The following is a 27,380-nucleotide window of genomic DNA, read 5'->3' as shown; positions in this document are numbered from 1 at the left end:
TCCCAGCTCAATGAGAAGGGCCTAGATCAGCCCGTGGCCTTCATTAGCCGAAGGTTACTGCCCCGAGAGCAACGATGGAGCACCATTAAACGCGAGGCGTTCGCCGTAGTCTGGGCTCTAAAGAAACTGCGACCCTACCTCTTCGGAACCCACTTCCGAATCCAGACGGATCATCGACCTTTACGGTGGCTCATGCAGATGAGGGGAGAGAAACCCAAATTGCTACGATGGTCCATCTCCCTTCAGGGGATGGACTTCACAGTAGAGCATTGCCCTGGCACCGACCACACCAACGCTGACGGCCTCTCCAGATTCTTCCACCTCAGGGAAGAGAACCCCCAAGAGGATGGGTAGTTCTCTCCGGCCTTCAGCTGGGGGGGACGCATGTTGGACCCAGCCTCGTGGCGTGGCCCATCCAGCCCCATAGCGACACCAGACTAACCTCTACACCCCACACGACCCTGACTAACGTAGCCTACCCAACCCAGAACCCGGGGCTACCCACGTCCTCCCCTCCATCTTCCCGACACCGGGCACCCTTCCCCTTCCATCGGCCTCGCGGCCTCCAGTGACCCGGCCCAGCACCCCAGATGGCCGCCCTCGAGCCAAGCGCAACCCCGGCCTAGTCGCACCATGCCGGCTGGGGAGAGAGAGAGCTCCTGGTGAGCAGGAGAGGGAGGAGTAGTTTCATTCACACCTGGCCTCCTCCCAAGAGATAGTTTCGATCGCCCCTCCGGCCACCCTGAGGGCTGGCTCCATGCCTGCTGCATGTCTGGGATCCCTCCCGACACCGCTTTGAAAGGATCAAAGGGCCGCGTGGCAGGAACCCCCAACAAACGACCCCCAGGCGCTAAGACCCCTGCCCGTGAGGGCTCCGGACATCAAAGAGGAGTCACCCTATAACAAGGGGCGCTCTGGGACCCTCTGCAGTTGAATCCTGGAACGAAACGAGCCCTGCTGACGTGGTCGCGGCTGAAGAACATCCTCCCAAAATCCGACGGAACTCTTGGAACCTCGGTGAGCCCTGCAGACAGCGTCGTGGCTCCACCTCGCAGAGATGGACTTCTGCCTAGAAACATCCGAGCCCTGCTGACGTGGTCGCGGCTCACCTTGCACCCTGGAGAACTCTGAGCCCTGCTGAGCGACTCGCGGCTCTTGGAAGATTGTCCGACCTCCGACACCCTTACTCGAGCCCTGCAGATTTGGTCGCACTCAAGAGACATTCTGGTCCGGCTGGGCCCCAAAGATCGTCTCGTATCCCCTGGCTTGAGGATTGAGAGCCGTGCGCCGGATACGCTCCCAAATTGACCCAGATCCTAAGACTGTCCCGCTACCCCTACCCCAACCGAGACTTTGTGAGCCCTTGCTCCACTTGTACATACGCCTCTGCGGATCATAAAGATCCTGATATTTCTAGATAAAGCATACGTACTTCAGAATCTACGGTGTGGTGTCTCTGTGTTGCATGGTGCGAAATCAGCGTGTACGATCTTAGGTACGAGACCCAGCCCTGACGGGGTCTCCTGCCAGTGCTCGGCTACTTCTCCCGGAAAAGGTGGGGCGCAGGGTGGTCAGGTACATATTCTGTCCTTCCCTGAGGCTGGACCTTCTAACAACTCCCAGCAGTGGACAGATACATGTGAGGGGTGGGTACAGAAGACTCCCAGCAGTGGACAGGGACATGTGAGGGGTGGGTGCAGAGGACTCCCAGCAGTGGACAGAGACATGTGAGGGGTGGGTGCAGAGGAATACCAGCAGTGGACAGAGATATGTGAGGGGTGGGTGCAGAGGGCTCCCAGCATTGGACAGACATATGAGGGGTGGGTGCCTATCACTCCCAGCAGTGGACAGAGACATGTGAGGGGTGGGTGCAGAGGACTCCCAGCAGTGGACAGAGACATGTGAGGGGTGGGTGCAGAAGACTCCCAGCAGTGGACAGAGACATGTGAGGGGTGGGTGCAGAGGAATACCAGCAGTGGACAGAGACATGTGAGGGGTGGGTGCCTATCACTCCCAGCAGTGGACAGAGACATGTGAGGGGTGGGTGCAGAGGACTTCCAGCAGTGGACAGAGACATGTGAGGGGTGGGTGCAGAGGACTCCCAGCAGTGGACAGAGACATGTGAGGGGTGGGTGCAGAGGAATACCAGCAGTGGACAGAGACATGTGAGGGGTGGGTGCAGAGGACTCCCAGTAGTGGACAGAGACATGTGAGGGGTGGGTGCAGAGGACTCCCAGCAGTGGACAGAGACATGTGAGGGGTGGGTGCAGAGGACTCCCAGCAGTGGACAGACATATGAGGGGTGGGTGCCTATCACTCCCAGCAGTGGACAGAGACATGTGAGGGGTGGGTGCAGAGGACTCCCAGCAGTGGACAGAGACATGTGAGGGGTGGGTGCAGAGGACTCCCAGCAGTGGACAGAGACATGTGAGGGGTGGGTGCAGAGGAATACCAGCAGTGGACAGAGGCATGTGAGGGGTGGGTGCAGAGGAATACCAGCAGTGTACAGAGACATGTGAGGGGTGGGTGCCTATCACTCTCAGCAGTGGACAGAGACATGTGAGGGGTGGGTGCAGAGGACTCCCAGCAGTGGACAGAGACATCTGAGGGGTGGGTGCAGAGGACTCCCAGCAGTGGACAGAGACATGTGAGGGGTGGGTGCAGAGGACTCCCAGCAGTGGACAGAGACATGTGAGGGGTGGGTGCAGAGGAATACCAGCAGTGGACAGAGACATGTGAGGGGTGGGTGCAGAGGAATACCAGCAGTGGACAGAGACATGTGAGGGGTGGGTGCCTATCACTTCCAGCAGTGGACAGAGACATGTGAGGGGTGGGCGCAGAGGACTCCCAGAGGGGTGGGTGCAGAGGAATACCAGCAGTGGACAGAGACATGTGAGGGGTGGGTGCAGAGGAATACCAGCAATGGACAGAGACATGGCGGTGGGTGCATATCACTCCCAGCAGTGGACAGAGTCATGGGTGTGTGTACATCATGATCAGATGAGCACAACTCCATGGGTGTATGTACACATCCCTAATTTTCGACTATGTTGATAGTGCCATAACAACACATCACTGAAAGCAGTGTCCCACTCCCATTTGGATGGATGTCCTTCCCCCACTGCATGACACAACACATGTGGGTGTGAGGACAAATGACACATGCATACCCACCCCTGGCGGATGCAGCACAATACCCACACAGAGATCATGCCACAAGACTGTATACTCATGTCAATGGCCATTCGACTAAGAGAGCCAAATGGAACACACACTGTCACGCACATCCCAGGACTGATAGGAATGTACAGGTGCCGGGACAGCCACCAAGATTTTGCCTCTCATGGAAGGAATAGGGTTGACTTCCCACAGATACAATGCCCACAATTGTCAGTCAGGTGCTCAAATACCCTGCAGAACAAGTACCAAATGTGTGCTAGGCTGGGATAACACACATGCATAGTGTGGAAAATGCTGATTGTCGCCATTAAGGCATGACAACATACTCAATACACAAGTACAGTGACTAGCAAGGATGGCACAGACGATGCAGCCGGAGATATTGCTGAGCAGGCATGGCCATAGTTGAAGGGATCCATCACCAACAAAGGAAATGTAGACACAGGTCAGCACAACAAAAGTGCAACTCCCTGCAGGGTAGATGTCAGGTGCCACAGAGGAAGGAACAGTCCTTGGGACAATGTCTCCAAACACAAATAGCACACACGACCAAATATACTTTGCAGAGACATTGTGATGGCACACAGATACCATGGTCCACCCCATTAGCATCAGACTACAACTTTTTCCTGACACATACCACATTACCACCACCCCAACTCCGGGACCATCAGCACCCACATTAATACCTGAAATGCAAATGTGTTCAAACTGAAAAGAAAATGCTTTATTCAGCATTAAATGAAAAAGTAGTTAACGACACTATTAACAAAGGCAAATGGCCAGTCCAGATCTGAAGTCCTTGGGGGGGACACATGGCCATGCGTCTCCCCTAGCTTGCCTGCACATTAGAACCCTCAGGTTCCTCGACTGGGGGGGGGGCATCATGTTGGGAAGGACCAGGCACCACAGGGACAGGAGGTGTAAGGGTAGGTGTGGTGGGTGCAGGGACGGACGCCTCCACCACAGGGGGTGGGCCAGCACCAAAGGTGGAGGTCAGCTCGGCGCTGCACACTTCTGCCAGGTTGTCAAGCGTCTCCCCTTCACCCGAAGACAACACAGCCTCAAATGAGGGGTGGGGGTTGGAGTGATGGGGTGCAGCGCTACTGGGGGAGGGGGTGGACAGGGGGGGACTCAACTCCCCTACCCGTGGAGTGCCGTTCCCGTTTGTGGGCTGGAGAGACAGAGGGGCTGAGGCCCAGCACAGCCAAGTAGGCCTCTTTCTCTGGATGTGTGGTAGGGGAGCCAAGGGGAGTGCCTTTGGAGGGACTGGTTAGTGCGCCATGCAGCCTCGGACTGTGGCTGCGTGTATGCCTGTGTGCCCCAGACCCAGTGGGTGTGCCCTCATCCCCCTGAGTGTGCGTGCCAGGAGGAGTGCGCTTGCCCTTACGTGGTGGTGTGCTGCCTGTGTCTGGTGGGGTGCGTGCTTGTGAATGTCTGTGTGTGCTTGGGACAGGTATGGGAGTGGGAAGTGTGGATGGTGCAGGGGTGGGGGGGACGAAGCGCTGCAGGAGACTCACTGCTGCTGTCAGTGAAGAGTCCATGGACCTCAGCAACATCCGTTGGTCAGACATCGCTGATGACATGCCCTCCATGTATGACACCATCTGTGTCATCATTCAGGTGTGGCCATGGAGGACATTCAGCAGCGATGTCTGTCCAACCTGCAACTGCCGCAGAATGTCCACAGACTCTGCAGTGAGGGCAGCAGGGGGGACAGGGGCAGGGGGTGCGGTGCCTAGCACGGACAGAAGGGACCGGAGGAACTGGGAGGGTGGTGATGTCACAGTCCATATCACGAAATGCATCATGAGTAACATCTAGAATAGTCTGCACATATGTAACCCTGCACTCCCCAGTTGGTTGACCCACCATGACACTTGGAAACAATGGAGATCATGACACAACAGCAAATAACTTGATATCGAATTATACTGAGAAGCTCGTGTCTGGGGACAGTTGAGCACAGCAAGAATATGAATCCATGGCACCTCTTGTTCACTGTGAACGAAACAGTATTGGTGCACCCCAGGCCTATTAACACACCTCAATACTGAAGGTGTCCCTACACTCTGAGACCTGTGAGTACTCAGGAAACCATAGCCAAAAACTTTGCAATCCCTTGGGACTCACAACACTTTACACAATGTACATGAAGGTGTGAATGTGCCACTTTGTGAACAGAAGACACATCTGCCTGTATGACAGAAGTCACACAATGATGTGCTCACAAAAATACATTTACACAGTCATTGTATGAGCTGGCAGCCAAATTCTAAAAAGCCACTGAAAATAAGAAATGGGGTATCAGTAAGTACATATACATGTCACCACGGTGGTCTAGATAACTTGACACTCGTAAGTTCGTATCAGCAACAACCAAGGACTTACACACATGCAAACACACTGTGTGAACATGGATATGTATATTCAGAAAACAAGTGGTAATCAAACAGTGCCTTCCAGTGAAATGTGCCTGCGTGTCCACGGAAAGTGTAAAAATTCTTTCTTTTGCACTTCCCTGGGAGACATCTGTCATGCAGGCACATTATTGTCCTTCACAACCGACTAGCAAAAAGAAGCATTGGAAAAATGGAGACATGTTGACAAGTGTAGTGAGTGCCAAGGTACAATACTTATTGACTGAAAACTTGAATCATGCCACCTGTCACATGGCCATCCATACCATGATGACACAGTTGGCAACACATCTGACCCACTGCCTGTCATATGGAGTGGCACACATGTCCAAACACAGGACAATGCTTTAGCTAATCGGCCTGCAATGTGTCGGGATAAGGAGCACCTGCACTGAGGAGACACCCTCATGGCAAAAATGAATGTCCACACAGATGTCAGCACACACAGACCAAACTACGTAGCATCTGGCTCACACACTGGTGGCAAAAATGGATGAGCATGAGCCATGTATTTACATTTTTGACACATGCTGCAAAGCACAAACATTAAACCCAGCAAAACATGACTGGGTCACTGCATGTTGAGTGTCTGTCCAGACAATTATCACACACAGGTCAGACCCGGCAAGGAGACATAAGGTTTGGACATGTAGGCCTTGCCCGTACAAACCCCCCATACCTGAGACAATGTGATTGAGACAGATCAAGAAGTGACACCCCTTAATCTGGGTTTACTCCAATGTGCATCAAGAATTCCTAAATGTACTCCACATCACCTCGTGAGGCTGCCAACACATATTTGTTACCAACAACCATCAACAGAGAGTTGTACATAGACACAGAGGCACTGCCCAGTGTGAGGATGCACAAGCAAAATGGGGTCAGCCTGTACAATGGGCACATGTAGCACACTTCAGATAAATACAAATGAGGGCAGGGAACTATGCCACAGAGGCCAAACTATGCTGAACACACAGAGAATGGGCACAGAGTTGGATGACACACATGATTACGAGGCAAGGGTGTCTTAGGGGACTGTAGTGGGAACACTGCTCCATTGTCCTGGAATTATCTGACTGTAACCTGAGCTACCGTCCCTTCACTATGCATATCTCCCACTCATGCACATAATGTCTGAGGCCACAACATTGTTAATGCATGCTGCAAGTCTGTTCATTTGCAAACTCACACTCCTATGTTGAGACTCAGCATCAGTGCCAACTAACATGGACACCCAAATGACTGTACAGGACAGGGCACAGGCAAGGTAACAACACATGTCTCAGACCCCCCCCCCCACATGATGCAGAAAGCAATGTGCACTTGGATTAACTGGCAGCCTAGATGACCATGTGCAATAGTGATTACACACAGACCAGGGAACACATGTCATTTAGGGGAAGGGAGGAGGAACAGCACCGTTTGACTTTGGGGAACAGGATATGCACTGCACAAATTAACCCTCGCTGTGTATCCAGGCAACTGAGCACTTCCAAAAGCTGGTGACACACAACAAACACACATGTACCTACGCCCTTCCTGCTGCTGCAACTCCTGTAACCGCCTATCCAAGTCAGGGAAGACCCCCGCCAGGACCCGCTTCACCTGTTGGGTCAGTCGTCGGCCCCCGCCTTGTTTGTGTGGAGGTGAGTCTTTGAGCTGCCACCGGGCGATCCTCCAGGTCCAGCACCGGATACCCTGCCAGCGTTTCCTCACCTGGGCGAGGCACCGACTGCGACCCTCCACAGATCTCACGGCCCTGACGGCCTGCTTCCATATCTCCCCCTTGGCGTAGGCGGTTACCTGTGAGGATGACAAAGTGACACAACATCACTACACCTGCTCTATGTCACAGAGACACACATTTGAACATCTTTGATATGTAGAACAGGGCATATTCTGCTGGCAACCAATTGCACCTTTCTCATAGGGACATTAGCCTATGTGGAAGTACACAGGTGGCATGAGGGGTGCAACACACTCCATGATCATGGCACATGCTGTGCATCACATGCAACACCAGTCTGATGGACAGCACCTTCAAGCAGTCACATGCCCCAGGCCACTGACGCAACCTCAGCAGAGTACACAGACACACACAGGCACAGATCAATCACCTCCCATTGGCAACAGCAGATACAAACCTTACTCTGCACATGTGCCACTTGCCTGTGGGGTGTCACAGGTGTGGTGCTAGCTCAGCAAGTCAGACACTCTGCACTGCTTACTTCTCACATCAGATGGGTGGAGCTGTTGCCTCCTCCATGCAGCTGGGGTGCAACACTCCACATGACAAGGAACATTCACACACATCAATGTCCAGGGGGCGTACACATAATTTGGACACTCTCACCACAGCTCCACTCAACTCACACACATCTGTGGGTACAGACACCTGTCACACCGGGGGGGGGGCAGGGAATCACCTCTGGACAATAGGGCAAAAATCGTTATAAGGATTGGGCAGGCTGAATGTGCCATGCACTATGCAGTGAATGTGACAGTAAGCACAATGCAAGTGAGGAGTGCACACAGGAACTACATCATGCTCTGTATGGGAGACATAAGCCATTCCCCCCCCCCCGGGGCCCACGCTAAACAACATTGCATGTCTGTCACACCTGGACACAATGCCAGAAGTGACAGTCACAAAAAAGGGGCACAGTAAAAGCTAGTGGAGTCAGCACTCACCTGCTCCCCTGGTCTCCCATACAGGCTGGGGTACTGTGGGAGGATTACATCAAGCAATGCCTCATTCTCCTCATGGCTGAAAGGCTGGGCCCTCTCCACAGTCCCTGACATGGTGCCAGAGGAATCACAAGCAGCAGCAGTGGTGTCGAGTGTAAGGTAGTGCAGGCAAGTGCCCTCTCATGGGTTCTGGCTGACTTATATCTGCCTTGCTGGGCTGTTTCATTTACAGGAGTGCAGAGTGATTGGTCAGTCTCATTTGCATCCTACGTTTCCTCCAATCCCTTTAAACATACCCCAGTGAGTGCCTTTGCATGGTTAGAAATTTGAGCATGATGTGAAGTCAACAACCACTTTGCAACATTGTATTTAGTTGCCAACTGCCTATTCCAGGCCACATGATTGAACATTTGAACTTGAAAATCGGTATCCATGACAACCAGCATGCATTTAGGCTCTAATACTTGTCCTTCATGTGTCCCTATGTAATTTAGCTATCCACACACAGGTACGTTGCGTTTCACACATACTCCTACCGCACCAGTTGCACATTGCGTTTGCCACGTACGTGTATGACCAGTGTGTACACCAACGTGTACACACCGATCGTACACGTACGTGGACTACCAGTGTGTACACGTACGTGTACACACTGGTAGTCCACGTACGTGTACACACTGGTAGTCCACGTATGTGTACGACCAGTGTGTACACGTATGTGCACGACCAGTGTACACGAACGTGTACGACCAGTGTGTACACGTACGTGTACGACCACAGTGTACACCAACATGTACACACTGGTAGTCCACGTACGTGTACACACTGGTCGTACACGTACGTGTACACACTGGTCATACACGTACGTGTACACACTGGTCGTACACGTACGTGGACTACCAGTGTGTACATGTACGACCAGTGTGTACACGTATGTGGACTACCAGTGTGTACACGTACGTGGACTACCAGTGTGTACACGTAAGCATGGTGACAGACTTATTCCTGTAGAGTAAATTACCATGCATGCGGATGACAATCTCTTCCCTGACTTCTTGTGTGTCTGTCATCCACAGGTTGTTTGGCATGCTGTCTGCTCGTGTCATCGTTGGGCTCCCGCTATTCCTCATGAATATTGCAACGTGTGCTGAATCAGTGTCCCATGCACGGACATGGTGAAAAGTCTATTTGGTTAAGGATTGCTGCATGGCATTTTGGTGTTGGTAGGTGTTTGTAATGTGTGGGAACTACTCCTGTGCATGTTGTGTTACTATACATACATGTCGACTCACCATGGGGCACATGACATGTTGCATGACTCCCATGTATTGATAGTAACCCTTCGCAGCAGTCATCTGTGATGGGACAGTGGATTCTGATAAAGGCATCAATGTGTGTACAACTTCCCTCTGAAACATACGGGATGCTACGGGTGGACATAGTGTGGGACATCCCCATTAGAGGATAAATGGGGAATTGAAGCCCCTCCGTGTGCAGCAGGGGGTGTTTGGCTCACACACTTCACTTGTGTGCCAGTTCAATGGATTTACAGCATCTGTGTTGTGAAGGGGGTGTCCAGTGTAGGTCCCACATGTTCTGCCAAATGACCTGTGAGTCTGTTCCTATTGATGCATTTCCCTAGGTGTGAACCTGAGTAATTAAGGTGTACCTCACCCTCCAAGGTGCCTCATCTCTGTCAATGCTGGTCTCTTGCCACTTTGCATGCGGCATCTCTGGCATAGTTGTCAAAGATTGGGTATATGAGTCTATGTGTAGTTTAACAACATGCATGCAGTTCTTCAGGGATTAGAATATCCATTGTGCATGATGTCCATGGTTGTGTATGTATTTGGGCATGTTGGTTGCCACAACAGACCGTCAACACCTGCTGAGGGTGTGTATCCTGTGCGCAGCTCGTCCTTCAGTTTAATGATCCGGTGTCAGTCATCTTTGGTGATTGTGCATCCATTGTCTCTGGGTGTGCCATGGGAAACCGGACACTCCTCCTTTACATACGCCTGTTGCAGTAGTCCTTTCTGACATCCTTGTCTTTGTGTGCAACTAGTGACATAGTTTCCAGCAGCGAGGGCACAGAGAGTTTACAGACTCAGCAACACACACACCTCATAGATGCTCCTCCCTTCCTCCCTCCACCCATTCATTTGTCTGGCATCAGCTTGTCTGTGCCACTGTTGCGCCCACGCAGTGCCAAAGGCTGGACCGTCAGCACATGCAATGTGCACATTGCACGAACCTCATGTCCTTACATGATCCACATCACACTACAGTCTGATGTTGCAGCCACCCTCCAAGCATTGTCCATCCAAGGAGCTACCGCCTGCTCTCTGCCATACCCTAGACGCACACACAACACCTTTGCATGATGATTGTGCAACTCCAACTGCCTACACAGCGCTGCCCCGCCTTCCAGGCCCTGTCACAGCAACCAGGTAATGTCCCTCCTACTCCCCACCAGCTCCGTACTCCAGCAAGGCCATGGGAGTCTGACTCATGCCTTCAGCATGTAGTATAGTAGCATAATCTGGCACATGGCCCAGGTATCATCTCTCAGCGTGTCAATCCTCAATGTGTCTAGGTCCCCCTCACCGGTATCACATGCACACAGCACCTCTTCATCAGCTCGTATGCCATTGACAGCCAGGTGCTCCTCACCCTCACCAAAGACGCAGCCATTGGCAGTTCCAACATTAAAGAAGGCATGAGATCCATTGATGGATGACTGAACATCAGCCACCTGAGGCTGAACTTGTACAGGACTGAGGTAATCATCTGAGGATTGTCCCCTTACAGGTGGGTCAACTGCTTGTGTCCCACCCGCAAGAGCCCTGCACATGCACCCAGTGGCCACGCACACAAGATGGTGTGCATCATGGAATTGTCACTCACATTTACCATGCTAATGACCAGCATCTGTACCTCAGGGTGCAACACCCTCTGCATGATGCACATGATCCACAGATAGATTCACTCCAGGGAAATACATACCATGCCCCAGGAGCACAACACCAGCCGTGTCAACTACTGCCCCGCCCTCTACGGAGCAAGTACATCCTAACACCCGGGAAACCAGTCCACATCCAGGCTGCATGTGCACACCTCAGCTTCAACATCATGCGCCCCAGCCACATCACCGTCCACCAGAGATAGCTGCAATGTATCACTGTGTGCTGCAGGATGACCTTCAGACTCCTCACCCACACTCAGGAGGCAGGCCACAACCCCAGACCCCACACCAACCTTGGCCGTCTGTCATCCGAGACCCCGTTGTGCCAACTCCGTGCATCCAACCTTGCCCTGGCCACCATTCTTCACATCCACCGTACTCCAGCATGCTGGACATAGTTCTCCCACCTGGCAAGACATACCTGCTACTCCCTCCCCGGCAACATCCACATGAGCCATGACATCTACGCCTTCAGGATACTCTTTCAAATTGGTCCGTCCGCACAGTAATGCATGCCCCCCCTCAGCATCTTGAGGGGTGAATATTGTGCTCCATGTCAGTATAGTATGATACATTGTGACCCATGTGTGTCCTGTCCCAGACTCGGATTCCAGGGTACGGATTGCTGGAGTTAGTTCAACACTCATGCATAGTTTGACATTTCCCCACACGTAGGTTGTGTACTCATGCAAAATGAATGCAACATGTAATTGCAGAAAAAGAAATTTATTCTCGGTGGGGGGCCTGTTTAGTGTGGACAAATAGGTGCTATACAGTGTGCATGGAATCCAAAGTTCACAGTCCAGACCACAGTGTTGGTCATCATTGGTCAGACTGTGACCAGCAAGTCCATGTGGCAGAGAATGTCATTGGATGAGGTGCTGCTGTTGCGCCAGAGGGCCAGGTGCCAGGCCAGGTGACCTGGGAGATGTGGATGGTCCGCTGCCTCTCACGGTCTTTTCCGTGGATGACCCACCTTCCTCGGGGGACCCTCAGATGCAGGCCTTGACGATGCTTGGGACGCTCCGTCGGATGAATCCTCCTTCTCCTCCCTCCCTGTGGCTGGTGCTGGTCTTCGCCTGGTGGCACAGGGAGGGTTGCCCATGTTGTCGGTGATCCAACGGAGTGAACGGCTTATGTCCGTTTGCACCGCCAGGAGCTCAGCCATTCTTGCCTCCATCCGTCCTTGGTGTTGTTGTTGACTGGCGTGTTGCTCGGCCTGCTCGTTCTTAATCTTGTTGAAGGTCCCCACTACCTGGCTGATGCGCCTGGTGTCATGCCGGTATGTTTCCAAGGTGTGGCGTATGTGTGACATACCGGTTCCCTCAGCTGGCTGGTCAGGTTTGCGACTCCGCCTGCCTCCACTCCCACCACCCCTGCCCACACGAGCCTGGCCTGCCGTTGTGGGCACATCGGGTCTACCGGACCCCTGAGGGATGGCATTTGCAGGGTTGTCTGCCTCCTCCTGGGTGGCCGGAGAACCTTGTCCCTCAAGGTCAGACTAGCTCAGTTGTTCTGTGCGGGCAGGGCTCCTGGGTGTCTCCTGGGATGTGGCAAGAATGGTGGTGTTGGTTGGCACAGATGTACCTGACGCAGGTGCTGCAGGGGCTGGGGTACCAGAGGGTCCAGGTTGGTTGGGGTCATCCACAGAGTGCTGAGAGTCGTCGCTGCCGGTGGGATCATCTTCCTGCCGAGCCTGGACCTGTGATTGTTCCCCCCAGTGTTGGAGGAGATCCATGACGTTGCCCTGTGTGTGAGAGGGAGACAATGTAAATGCATTTTCATCCATGTTTCATACATGTTCAGGTTGCCACAGTTCCTCCAGGTAGTTGTATGTGCCTAGCATTCACATCAATGTTCACTTGTGGATGGGTATGTTGCAGGGGACTGATTGAAAGGTTATCCAGGGTCTTTGACATGTCGCATTTGGCCTTGGATGCTTTTTTGGGCTAAGGCTTGATCTTGTTGTGTCACATGTCCATTGTGAGAGTGTATGACTCCCTAGGCTGCCCCGGGGGTGTGTGCTTGTGTTAGGAGTGAGTGATCATCACTCAGCCCTACGCTGTTCAACATCCACATGGCCCCCCTCACACAAGTGGCCCACCACCACAACCTCTAAGACATCTCCTATGCCGACGACACCCAGCGCATCCTCTCCCTCACCAAGGACCCTCCCACCGCCAAGACACACATCCACGAGGGTCTGAGGGCCATAGACGACTGGATGTGGAGTGGCCATCTGCCACTGAACTCGGACAAGACGGAGGTCCTCATCCTGGGAACCACACACTCAGCCTGGGACGACTCCTATTGGCCAATCGCTCTGGGGACATCACCGACACCCACCAAACACGCACGCATCCTAGGATTGATCCTCGCATCCTCCCTCTCCATGTCCAAGCAGGTCAACGGCGTCTCCTCCTCCTGCTACGACACTCTACGCACGCTCTGCCGGATCTACTGGTGGATCCCGACTTACACAAGTAGAACAGTGACACAGGCCCTCGTCAGCAGCTGACTGGACTAAGCCACTGCACTCTACGCAGGACTCCCATCCACACACCAACGGCGGATACTACGCTTCTGCAATGCCTCGGCACATGTGATCGTCAACGCCCCCCGCCACAGCCACATCACCCCCCTCCTGAGAGACCTGCACCGGGTCCACATCGACAAGAGGATCACCTGTAGGCTCCTCAGCCATGCACACAAGGCACTCCACACCCATGGACATGCCTACCTGCACATCAGACTCAGCTTCTACACCCCCACCCACAAGCTCCGCTCCGGCATCCTCGCCCTCGCAGCTGTCCCCCGCATCCAACGTACACCCGCCTGCAGCAGATCCTTCTCCTACCTCGCCGCAAGGAGCTTGAACACCCTCCCAACCCACCTACGACTGACCCAAGACCTACTTGCCTTCTGATGTCTCCTCAAGACCTGTGTCTTCGAGCAGTATTGTACCCCCCCCCCCCCCCCCCCCAGCGCCTTGAGACCCTCACAGGTAAGTAGCGCACCTTACAAGTACCCAGATCAATTGTTGATTGATTGACGGTGCCTGCTGGTGGGTGTAGTGTGACTTTGCTGTTGGTCTCCCAGGTGATGTATCTGTCCCCCCATGGCGCATGCTGCCATGTCAGTGAGTGTGAGTTCCTGTCTTAGTTATCTGAGCTGGTTGTGTTTGTGTTAGATTTTGCAGTTGTCACAGGAGGGCCTTGTGCTGCCTACAGCAGGGCCAAGTGTCAGCTACCTTGTCAGTACTTTGGAAGTCCCTGTGCATCGCCATGGTGAATGGGTATGTACCTGGGCCATATGGGCTGAGGGCATTGGTGTCTGTTTCTGAGTTGTACTATATGTTTAGTGATCCCCACCCTCCCAGCATCCCGGACATCCTGTCTTGAGTTTGTGGTTTGAGTAGGCTGGGACATGGCATGGCCTTGCTTTGTAAATGGGGCATACTTATGTTAGTGGCCTGAGCATTGTTTAGTGTGGTTGTGTCAGGTGAGGGCTTGGGGGTAGGTGAGTGCATTTGTTGTAGTTGGGGTGTGGATGCCATTCCCCCATGTTACGTGAGTTGTTTGTGTACTCACCAGGCTCTCTGACTCCTTCGACTCCGTGTACTCCCACCGGCGGAAGCAGGGCCTTCACCTTCTCCTCCCAGGGATGGTAATGTACCGGTCTGCGGGGCAGCCCACCTCCTGTGATGTTACTCTGGGTGTATTCCTCGTTCATTTTGTGCTTGACTGCCCTGCGCAGATCGTACCACCTGGCTTGACATTCATTCCTGGTCCTTCTGATGGGCGCAACAGCATTCACCCGATCGCCGATCCTCTGCCACAGGCTAGTTTTTTGGGATATGCTGGTCTGTCTGACCAATGTTCCAAACAGCTGTGGCTCGACTCTGATGATTTCGTTGACAAGGATGTCCAGCTCCTCCGTTGTGAACTTTTGATTCTTGTCTGTGGGCATGGAGTGGGGTGTGGGTGTGGATGGTTGTGGGTGTGTGGGTGTGAATGTGTAGGTGTGTGTGTATGTGTAGAGGGGGTCTGTGTGAAGGAGGTTGTGTGAAGGTGTGTGAGTTAAGGTGTATGGGTGCAGTTGTTTGTATGTGATGTCTGTCATTAGTGAGTCTGTTGCAAAGGCTCATGGTTTGTGTTTGTGGGCCCTTTTTATTGGTCCATTTGTGGGTGTGGCTGTGTTTGAAATTTTGGTGGGTGTGTTATAAGAGGTGGTTGTGATTGTGGCCCTCTGTTTGACAGTTTGGATGTGCCAGGTCAGTCTTTTAGTTGTTTTTTGTCCTGTAGACATGTTTTGTGGTGTTGTGCGAGTCGAATTGACGGTCCTTGTGCTGTTTTACTGTGTCCTGGTTCAGTATGAGTCTTATTCGCGTAGGTAAGGTGCGTCCATGGCTATGTTGTTGTTCAGTGTTCACATGTGCAATGGTGTTGTACGACTCGTACATACGCGATGCTGGGGTACGATGTTGGGGTACTGTGCGTCCAAGAACGGGGCTGGGGTGGGGTGTACGGGGCGTACATATGCGGGTGCTGTGGTGGGTGGTACAGCGCTTACATACGCATGTGCTGGGGTACGGCGCATACATGGGGGGATGCTGGGTTACGGTATTGGGGTACGGTGCGTCCGATTACGGGGCTGGGGTGGGGGTACGGCGCTTATATACACGTGTGCTGGGGTACAGCGCTTACCTGGGGGGATGCTGGGGTACGGTGTTGGGGTACGGTGCGTCTGAGTATGGGGCTGGGGTGGGGGGTACGGTGCTTACATACTTGTGCTGGGGTGGGGGGTACAGCGCGACCATACGCCGGTGCTGGGGTACGGCGCGTACATGCGCGGGTGCTGGGGTGGGGTGTACAGTGCGTACATGCGCGGGTGCTGGGGTGGAGGGGTACGGCACGTAAATACGCGGGTGCTGGGGTGGGGAGTATGGCACGTACATGCACGGGTGCTGGGTTGGGGGGGTACGACCCGTACATATGCGGGCGCTGGGGTACGGCGCGTACAGGCACGGGTGCTGAGGTGGGGGTGTCCGGTGCATACATACACCAGTGCTGGGGTACGGCGCGTACATGCGCGGGTGGGTTGGGGGGTCCGTACGACTCGTACCCCGTGCCCAAGTGTACCGGGGTAGTGGTCATACAAAGTTTGCTGCGTACGGGACGTTTTCCATATGCTTGGGGATTCGGAACGCCGGTACGGATCGGACTTGTGCGCTCGGACTTCAGTTTTACGACTCATACGTAAATCTGTCTGGGGACGTCTCGTAGACTTTAACCGAGGCATTTTGTATGTAATTTGACAGTACGAATTGTACTTCGCTGTTTGTACGGGACTTGTATGACTCGTACGTAAAAAAATACGGATACGAGTCGTACGGGAAATATTTTTACCGGATCAGAATCGGCACCATAATATTCCCACTACAATTTATGCAATAATAGAGAAAGTGTCATACTCAGGGGCCCATTCCGATCCTGTATTTTATTTTCCCGTCCGACTCGTATCGGTAAATTTTTCCATGCAAATTGTACAAGTCCCGTCCGACCCGTGAAGTACGATTCGTACGGGAAAAATACAACTTTTCCAGATCCGATTTGTACGGATCGGCCCGATCCTTACAAATCGGATCGGGAAAAGTTGTACCAGACGGACCAGGACACTTTTCTGTACAAATTGTAAAAATGCAGTCCAACCGCACTAGTACGATACGGACCGGCTTTCCGATTTACGATTTATACGGAAAACGTCCCGTACACGGGGAATGCCATTGCCCGCTATGAAGTGAACTTTGTACGACTCGTATCCCGGGAAAAGTTGTTCCCGGGGAGCGAGTCGTACAGGGGTACGAGTCGTACAGGCATACACCCCCGTGCATTGTGTATGTACGGTGCGTACCCCAACATCGCGTATGTACTGTGCATACCCCCAACATCGCGTATGCACTATGCGTACCCCCAACATCGCGTATGTACTGTGCGTGCCCCAACATCGCGTACCCCAACATCGCGTACCCCAACATCGCATACCCCAACATCGCGTATGTACGGTGCGTACCCCCAACATCGCATATGTACTGTGCGTACCCCCAACATCGCGTAACCCAACATCGCGTACCCCAACATCGCGTAGGTACGGTGCGTACATACGCGATGTTGGGGTATGCCATGTTGGGGTACGCGATGTTGTGGTACGCGATGTTGGGGGTACACACAGTACATACGCGATGTTGCGGTACACACGTACATACACAACGCACAGGGGTGTATGGCTGGATGACTCGTACCCCTGGGGACTCTGCTTTTACAGCTGTTTATTGCTCCCGTAAGAAAAGAGCCGTACGGAGTGCCGTAGGGACGAATCGTACTTGCTGGGTTGGAAACCGCTGCTTAAATACATACAGACGTCGCATGCAAGCTGTTCCGGATCAGAATCGTTGGTTTATTTTAGCTGTATGGTCTTTTGTACAATTTGTATGGAAAGAGGCTTTCTGTACGAATCGTACTTCCTAGGTTGTAAGAAAAGTTTACCGGGTACGAGTTGTACGGGAAAAACGCTCCATACAACGATTTGTACAGCCTTTTTCCAGGATTGGAATCAGCCCCTCAGTTGGGGTAAAATAATGTACAAGTCCCACTGCACTCAATACAACAGTAGAGAAAGTGTTGCATTGTGGAGAGATACAATTAACTATTCCCACTGCACTCAGTTCAACAGTGTGGAAAAATTTGGATTGCAGTGAGGTAAAATGTACAATTTCCACTCCGGTAGGGGCAACTGTAGGGTAAGTGTTGGATTGCGTAGGGGTAATATTTACTGTTCCCACTCCACTCAGCACAACTGTAGGGAAATTTTTGGATTGCAGAGGGGTACAATTTTTTACTCCCACCCTAGTCAGTGTAACATTAGGGAAAGTTTTGGCTTGCAGAAGGGTTACATTTACTATCACCACTACAGTCATTGCAACAGTAGGTAAAGTGTTGGATTGCAGAGGGGTAACATTGACTATTTCCACTCCAGTTAGTGCAACATTAAAAAACAAATAACATATCTGGAACAAAATTAAATTATTAAGAAAAACTAAATACATTATAATAGCAATATAATAATCACTATGTTGAATACAAAAATACAAATATATTTAATATTAAACATTTTAAAAAATAAAAATATTTTACAATGTTAAATAGATCTCACAAATACCTACAAATATGATTATAAATAAAATACAAAAATAAAGTTCGTGCAAATAAACATTTTTATTTAGAAAGTATTTATTAACAAAAATATATTTATTACATAAATTTAATTTAGTTACTTTCCACCCTATAACCACACAAAACTCACAAAATTCACCTAAAACGTAACTAAAACAAAACATTGTATACAGTATTCATAGAAATATTTGTCAACAAACCAATTATCATTAATTAAATATTAATTATTAATGAATTCTAATTAATGTATTTGACACAATATAGCCCCATAAAACAAAAAAAACACTCAAACTGTAACAGAAAATAAATTACACAAATAACATAATAATTTACCAAATTAATCATTAATATTATTTAACAAAGAATTCATATTTACTTAAATTTAATTTACTTCCCGCCATATACCCCTTCAAAACCCATTACCCCCAGGTCCCATATGTCCTTGCCCTCTTCCTTAACAAAGTGGAGATAATCATCTCCTGAAAAAAGAAAAGAGGAATGCTGGGACCCTCACCCTAGCCCCTCCCACTGGGAGTACATAAGCAGTACTGACCCAGCATTCCGCCTGTTCTATTTTTCTGTCTGTTGACAGAATTGGAATGTGGAGGCTGTGCCGTTTGGGTGTCTGGTGCTCTGCCTCCTGGCCTGCCAGGCTTGCTGGTAGGCTTGGTTTTCCCGGCCGGTCCTTTGCGGCAGGTGCGCCTGCCTCCCGGGTCCCTCCAGGTTGCTAGGCTCGTTTTCCTGCCTGGCCGAGTAGATGACATGCCTCGTTTGCTGGTTCCCCTGCCTTCCTTCACTTAGATGTTTCTTCAGGGACTCTGGGGTGCATCGTTACAGGTTTTGCCTGACTCGCTGGGTTTGTTGTTTGAAGTCAGGCATTCTGATGCAGTGTGGCTGGCGTCGGTGACTGGTTGCCGGCCGGGGACTAGGTACCGCACAGCGGTTTTTCTTGTTTGCTCCTTAGTGCCCTGCATTGTGTAGCTGTGGCCTGTTTGTTGATAGTCCCAATTTCTTCTGTGTCGTGGATGGGCCAAGTGCAGTTAGCTTCTGTGTTTGGCCTGCCTACGGTGTGTGACTGCTGTACATCGCTAGCTGCGGTCATACGCTAGGTGGCGTTGGAGGGGGAGCCTTGTTCTTATCTCCCGGCCCCTCCCCTCCATGAGTACCTTGTAGTGGTGTCTCTCTTTTTTTCTCTTCGGTTCATAAGAGGTTCTTGGGATATTTGGAGCTCCTTGCTGGGTGTCCTTCCCAGCCCTGGTGTGGTTCCTGGTTTGCCTTGATCTGGCAGCTGAGGGGGCCTTGTTCCTGCCTTCTGGCCCCCTCTGGGTGAGTGCAGCATAGAGGCATCTGTTTTCTTCCTGCATGTCATTTGTGGTGGCTGCTCCCCGTTTTGTCCTCGCTCCCGCTGCCTGCGGCTGTTCCATTTTGGAGGCGTGTGTTCTGTTCTGCTCTTGACCGGATTAGATTGTTCTGGTGGTCTAGGGTTTGTGCTGCTTGCTCCACTGCCTTTGCTTCCTGCCATCTCTTGTGGTCTCCTGCTCTGGTGGCTCAGTGGGCTGCTTCGTCCCCAGCACAGGCCAGTGTTTGGCCTTATGGTCGCGGGTTCAGTTCCCGGTGGGTCTACTCATGCTTCATACATCTGCGGTCGATGTTATGAGTTCCATTCAGTGCATATACGTATCAGTTATTCCCCGGGATGGATTTCTGCGGTGAATGTGTACTTTGCAGATACTCACATTATGTGCTCGGCTGGTCGCAGGCTGGTGTCTCTGGCTGCTTGTGTGTTGCCTCCGCTCCGCATCCTTGGTGCTTTGCTCCTTTCACTCTTTACCCCTGTGGGGGGTTCTCCCAGTGTTGGAGTGGGGTGCTGTGCTCTGCAGCTCGCGGCCGTGTGTCTCCTCTTTGCTGTTTCTGTCTTGTGGAGTGTGTGGGTGTGTTCTTTCTTCCACCTTGTGGTGTCTTTGATGCCCGTGTGGCTCTCCTGTTCAGACTTGGCTTCCGCGCTCTGTCTGGTGGTTTTGTAGCCTGGTCTGGTGGCTTTGTGGTTTGCTGCATCTGCTGCTGGGGCCTGTGTTCGACATTGTGGTCGCAGGATCAGCTCCTGGTGGGTCCACTCGGCCTCTCCTCCTTTCTGGGGTGATGAGATGTGTACCATTGCTTTGGGTAATGATACACATCGGTTATTCTGTGCTGGGATACCCCTTTGCGGGTTCAGTTGTGCTTTTGTGCTACACATGTTCATTCTACTGTGTTCGGTGCTCGGATTTGTGTTTTCTGTGGCGGCGCTTCCTGTTTGCTGCTCTGGCATGCTGCGCTTCCCGTGCTGGCCTGCTTCTGCATTGGTATCCTTGCGGTGCTCTGCTGCTTTCCTTGTCCCCTGTTCTGTGGATGGCTGTGGGTTTCTTTTTCTTCCGCGCTGGAGGGGTTTTCCCCTGTTGTCATGCACTGCCCTGTTTGGCTGCTTCATGTACTGTGCCGGGTGCTGGCTTCATTCCCTGCTGCCTTGTGTGGTACTCCTGAGGTTTGCTGGTGTTCCTTGCTGCGTGCTAGAGTGCTCGGGTGTCTGTTGGCTCCTTCCTCCCTGGAGGTGTCTGGCTTTGTCGGAGCGTCTGTTGTTGCCTGCGCATCCTCAGCTTCTCAATGCTGCTTCTGGCTCCTGTTGTTTCTCGGTTCTCTTCCTGGGCCTGGTGCTCTGGTCCTCTCTCCTCTGGGTGAGCTCTAGGGCTCCGTGTGGTATCTGTGGTGCCCTCATAGCCGGCTGTATCCAGTTGCTTGTCCGCCTTTTTATTCCCAGCTTTTTGGGGGCCTGGTTGATGTGTGGCTGTGGGCCCGCCTGTGTATCCTGCTGGTTAGGCCTTCTTGGTGTTGCAGCTTTGTGCCTGCTCAGCTTGGGATTCCCTCTACAGTCTTCCCCCACTGTGTGCTCTTGCTCTCCTCTGCTCTCAGAGGTTTCACGGAGTTGGGTCTGGTTGGTGCCTGGTTGGGGGGCCACCTGGCCATTTCGGGTGCTGTTGACTCTGTCTCTGTTCCTTGTCTGGCTGTCTGCCTGGGCTTTGGTGCGGTGGTCTTTGTTGGTGTGCTCCTGGCCTTGTCTGCTGTCTCTGCTTGTGCCTGGTTGGGCTTGGTTGGTGCCTTGGTATTGCATGGGTTTGAGCCTGGTTGGCTCTGGTGGGTGAGGGGGTGCTCAGTTTCTGGGTGCTCCTCCTCCCTTGGCCTTCTTTGGGGGCCTGTTTGCCTGTGTCTGTGTGGGGGCCTGCCTGGGGTTCCTGGTGCTGGGTGCTTCAGCTGCCTTCACTTGCTGTTCTGGGGCGCTGCCCTCTGGCTGTTGGGTTCCTTGTCTCCTTCTTTGCCTGTTTTTTTTATTTCCTCCTGCTCTGGTGTGGGTGTTTTCCTCTTTCTTTGCCCCTTGTGTGGTTGTCGGTCCGGGGCTGTTCTCCGGTTCCCCCAGGGGGCCGGTTATGCAGGTGGTTCTGCTTGGCCTCTGGCCATGCCTCCTTGGTGCCACCTGCTATTTTCTTCCTGTGTCTCCCGCAGGGCTGTTGCCTTGTTTGTGTTTCAGTCTTTTGTGGTCTGGTGGTTATGTGCCGATGGTTTCTGCTACCCTTCCTGGCCTTTGCCTGGGCTCTGTTTCGGGCCTTCCCTGGTTGTGGGTTGGGTTGCCCGCTCCTTCTGTTTGGGCGGGTTGCTTGGGTTCGGTCCTTGCTTCCTGGCGCTTTGCCCACTCTTGCCTTCGTTCTGCCCTGGGGGTTTCCCCTGTTCTGCCCTGGAGGTTTCCCCTCCCTTGGTGTGTTCTGGTGCTGAGGTGTTTGGGTGCTTGTGCGGTTTGCTTGGCTTCCTCCCTGGCGTCTGTTGCCTCTATGGCTTGGGTGGTTTTTGGGGGTTCTTTTCCTCCATCTGGTGGTTGGCATTTCAGGATAGTTTCCATTCCCCTGTCCCACCCCTTTCGGTCCTCTGTGGGTTCCATTTTGTTTGTCCCCAATCTTTTCTGGTCTGTACATTCCGGGTCTGGTCCAGGTTCAGTTTTGGGCCTTTTTTTTGTGGGAGGTGTTTGTTCTCCTGTGTTTCTGGTTCCTGGCCCCTCCCCTGCCCTTTCGAGTTCGGTTAGGGTCTGGTCCTTCTGGTTGATCTTTCCGTCTTTTGGGGCCTGGTTTTCCTTTGGGTGTTCGGCCTCTGCCTTTTGGCTCTTGGGGCCTGATAGGGCAGTGTTCCAGGGACTGTGTTCATGCTTCCCTGATGTTCTTATGAGGGGCCTTGCCCTTTGCCCCTTGGCCTATCCCTGGGCTCTTGCTGCTCCTTCAGGGCTGGGGGATTGGGGGTTGTTGTGTGTCGTCTCTATTCTGGGCCATGTGCTTTCAGTTGTTGGGCGTGCCTGGCCGGTGCTCCCCTTCTTCTGGGTGTGGTCTGATTGGTCTTGCCCTTGCTTGGTTATTTGGTTTGTGCCTTTTCCCTTGTTGCTGGTGCTCTCCTATTTACCTTTTTTGGGTTGCTCTCCAGTGCGTCTGCCCGGTGGTGCTGGACTCTGGGGCGGACCCCTTCGTTCTTCTTGTCGGGTTGTTTTGGGGACTCCAGGCCCTTCCGTTTTCCCCCTCTGCTTTTTGGACCCTGTGTGTCTATTTGGCTGTGGAGGCTTCCCTTTTGGTCCCTCTGTTTCCTGTTTCTCTCCCGGTTTCAGGTCCTTGGTTGTTTCCCTGCTGGCCTGTTCTGGCTTGCTGGCTGGTTGGGCCACTGAGGGTCTTCTTCTTTTTGTGGCTTCCTTGCTGTCCTTTTGTTGTGGGCAGCCCCTGTTGGGTACTGTCTGCCCTCTGTGGGTTGTCCTCTTCTTCTGCTTGGTTGTCTCCCGTTTGGTGGGTGTGACCCTGCTTTGGTGGGGTGCTTTCCTGTCTGGGCGCTCTGCCTATTGTTTCCTGCAGTTCTCCCTTTTGCTTCCCTTGGCTTGCTGCCTTGAGTGTGGTTTCCTGGGTGTGCTTGGGGATTTGGAAGGCTAGGTTTTCTACTTTGGTATTCTCCGCTTTGTTAATGAATGGGAGGAGGACATAAGGAGCTTGGGGGTAATGCTATATTACGTACCGGTAATCTTCATTACTCCGGATCACATTGTCCTCATCCCATTCATACGCCTCTCCCTCCTTCCTGGGCAGCCGGCTTTCCTGTGTGGGCTTGGTTATTCAGGCAGAATGCTGGGTAAGTACTGCTTATGTACTCCCAGTGAGAGGAGCTAGGGTTAGGGTCCAAGCAATCCTCTTTTCTTTTTTCTGTTGGGAGATGATCATCTCAACTTTGTTAATGAATTGGACGAGGACAACAGGACCTGGAGTAATGAAGATTACCAGTAAGAAATAGAGCAAAACCCACATCGAAAATAAAAAACATTAATTGCACAATTGATATAATTAATTATGAATGAAAAAAATATTATTTATGGAAAACTAAATATAAATTCATTGAAATTAATTAACTTCCTTTACACCTATAAACCCCACAGCGCCCACCTACAATTAATGTAGGAAAAATGAATAACACTATAAAAATAATAACTTTACAATTAAATAATTAATAGTACTTAACAAGTAATTATTCATTAATTAAAATTAATTAAATCCCCACCCTTTACCCCTATAAACCACACAACCCACACCTAAAATAAAAGGAATTAAACATTTAAGATAATTAATTATCAATTAATTTAATTAACAACTAATTATTAATTAATTAAAATTAAATTACTTCCCACCCTATACCCCTAAAAACCCACAACCCACTACACAATATAACTTTTGGACAAAACTATTGTATAACGCAAAACAATCGAATGCCAGAGCTTTCTGGGACCAAGTGAATTCTCTGTCCAGAATGACGAAAGTCATGAACGTGACATGTGTCACAGAGTCTGCTTGGGTACAACACCTAATCACCACATTCTCAGTATCAAATGAGGGGGGGACAAATGCCCTTGAAACAATTTTTAAGGTAGATCAAACAGTTTTGGTAACCCCGAATAAGCACGGTAAAAGGGAGGATACGTTCTCCAAAACCACCAAAAGAACAGGATATAGCACAAAGTGTGATGGGGTAACACAACAGCCATACTTACCCTATTCCGAAGAAGAAATCTCCAAGGTGATAGCAAAAAGTAGGCTTGATGGGGCCCCTGGCCGAATGGAGTACCCCAACATTTTATAAACAAGATCCCAATTTTTGGGCAACAAAGATGTATTGTCTGTTTCGTCTGGTAGGCACAACTATCTGCCTCCGATAAAGCTGGAGAGGCTCAATAATTAATCCAGTATTTAAAGGAGGAGAGCACTCTGACCCCGCCAATCATCGTCTGATCGCTTTAATAGATGCTGAGGCTAAATACTATGCCTCCTTGATTTTAGCAGACTTTACAAGCTGGTCCAAGGCAAATAAAATAATTCCCATCAACCAGTCAGGCTTCCGTCCGGGCACAGGTACGATCACAAAGGCACCAGCGGTAAGCATAATTGCTGATAAAAGCTTGCGGCAGCGACAAAAGCTGCATCTATGCTTTGTGTATTTTAAGACAGCATTCAATCGTGTCAGTGGATTCCTTTAGTGGGGTAAACTTAAGCAACAGGGTCTACCAGAAACAATGAAACGAATAATGGATCAATATACCGAAACCTGGATGCAGGTAAAAATCGCCGATGGCAAGAAGCTCACCAGGAAGATCTATACTAGCGAGGGATTAAAGCAAGGTTGTGTCCTGGCCCCTCACTTGTTCAATCTATTTATGGCCAACTTGACACCAAGGCTAGATGTGGTTAACTCACATCCTCCGCAACTGGGTACACTTCCATTAACACACCTGTCCTATGTGGATGCCATTTTGCTTCTATGCCACATGCAAATCTGCTTGCAAAGAGCAATTAATGAGCTAGCTGACTTTGCCAAAACAAACTTGATAAAAATAACTACAACAAACACAAAAGTCATGATCATAACTCACAGTCTCCATAAACAAACAACGTTCACAATCAATAACGCAAGGTTGGAAGTGGTAATATATTTGGATCAAAGACTTTCCTTTCTAAAACAGAATGAGGCCACACGAAAAAGGGAAATGCCCTAATATTTGCATTCTGTAGTTTATCAAAAACTCTAAAAGGTCCACTGTTCACCCTATTACTAGCAATCATCAAAGCCAAACTGCTACCAACCATTGCGTACGGAAGCATTATTCAGCATTGTGGACAGCCTTCAAAGACGAGTATATTATTCCTTGCCATGTGACTCTTCATCGGCCCAGGTTCGATTAGAGTTTGGGTTGCAACAACAACTATACAAGTATGAGGTGATTAAAACTTCATATAAAATCTGGCCTAATTGAGGGCTTGAGATCAATAACACACTTTAGGACGCCCTAAAAGGTGACCCTCAGTCTGTCTATGCAAAGTATTTACAGGCCTCGCTACAAATCACCAGGACGGCCGACCTCTGGCAGCAGAAAATACCTCTGGCCTCATTTCAGCTTATCATAAAGAAGGCGGTAAAAAGCACTCTCTACAAGAAGATAAAGCATTGTTAAGATGGCGAGCCCACACGTGGATGGTATTGCATTCCTACACATAATCAGAACCTGCAGCATATCTGGGTCTTCCCTTTTTCCCCTACTTAAAAACCAAGTTTTTAGAGCTACCTATGGGGAAGTTGAAGACCTGTCTTGTTGGAAGTACCAGGGCTCAAAAGCATGTACTCTCTGTGGGTCTCCCACACAAGATTTCATTAATCTAATATACATTTGTCCAGCCTTAGGTTTGCTAAACCGTCAATTGTTAAAAACACAATTTAGTGAAAGAGGCATCTGCTCCTGCAGAACTGCCATATTAAAATGCCTTGACTTGAACGATCCCCAACTTATTTGCCACTTAACCAAGTATTGACACAATAAAAAGCGTCACAGAGTTGTCTAGTGGTCTAGTACTGTAAAGAGAAATATCAATTAATTTTAACATATTATATAAAAAAGGTGGTGTATTACACGTTCATAGCAATTTTTGAACTTTCAAATTGAATGTTTGAAAAAATCGATGTAACAGTAAGTTTTAACATGTTTATATGTCCGTGTGCTAATGTATCTGGTATTTTGGAACATTATTTTGGTTTTAATTGACTAAACAATAAAACATTTTCACGCCACTTTCACTTCACAACCCACTACAGAACTAAAAAAAATAAAATGTATTTAAAATACATTTTATAACTACTAAAAATGTGACTTATATAGTAAGAAACATAAACAATAATTAAACACAAAAAATACATCATAAACATTTAAAATATATACTAAAATACATAACAATAATTAAAAAACAATATTTTATAGACTATATTTCTGAAAGGGATATTAACGACTTCTATATTATTTTTGATGTTGATATTTCCATCCCACAATATTTCTGATTCGATATTACTGTCTGTCGATATTTTCACCTAGATATTCTGATTGAATATCAATGTTAAATATGTTTTTGAATAAAAGGAATGGCTTAGAAGGTGGTTAGGTTCAATGGATCTAGGAAATTTCGAATTGGTATAAAGGGCAATCAGACAGTCCGATGCGCTGGTCTGATAGGTCAGTTTGTAAACCAGTTTGTTGACCATCTGAAATCACCAAAAACCTTGCCTGCAGCATGCACAAATGTATTCAGTATCTCATACCTTGCAAAACAACTATCCAGCATGGGAGACACCCTTTACAACACAGGCATTACAACGCAATGTCTGTACAACTCAACCATTACAATGCAGATAAACTTACATCGTTTGATTTTACAACGCGCTATTTCAATGCATGTACAAGTACAACGCATGCTTTTACAACGCATTGGTAAGTATTGTATGGTAAGGTGCCGATCCAGATTCGGCAAAATAAAT

The sequence above is a fragment of the Triturus cristatus genome, chromosome 3_1 (genome assembly GCF_964204655.1).
Source record: "Triturus cristatus chromosome 3_1, aTriCri1.1, whole genome shotgun sequence".
NCBI classification, from domain to species: domain Eukaryota; kingdom Metazoa; phylum Chordata; class Amphibia; order Caudata; family Salamandridae; genus Triturus; species Triturus cristatus.
This window is presented reverse-complemented; position numbering follows the sequence as displayed.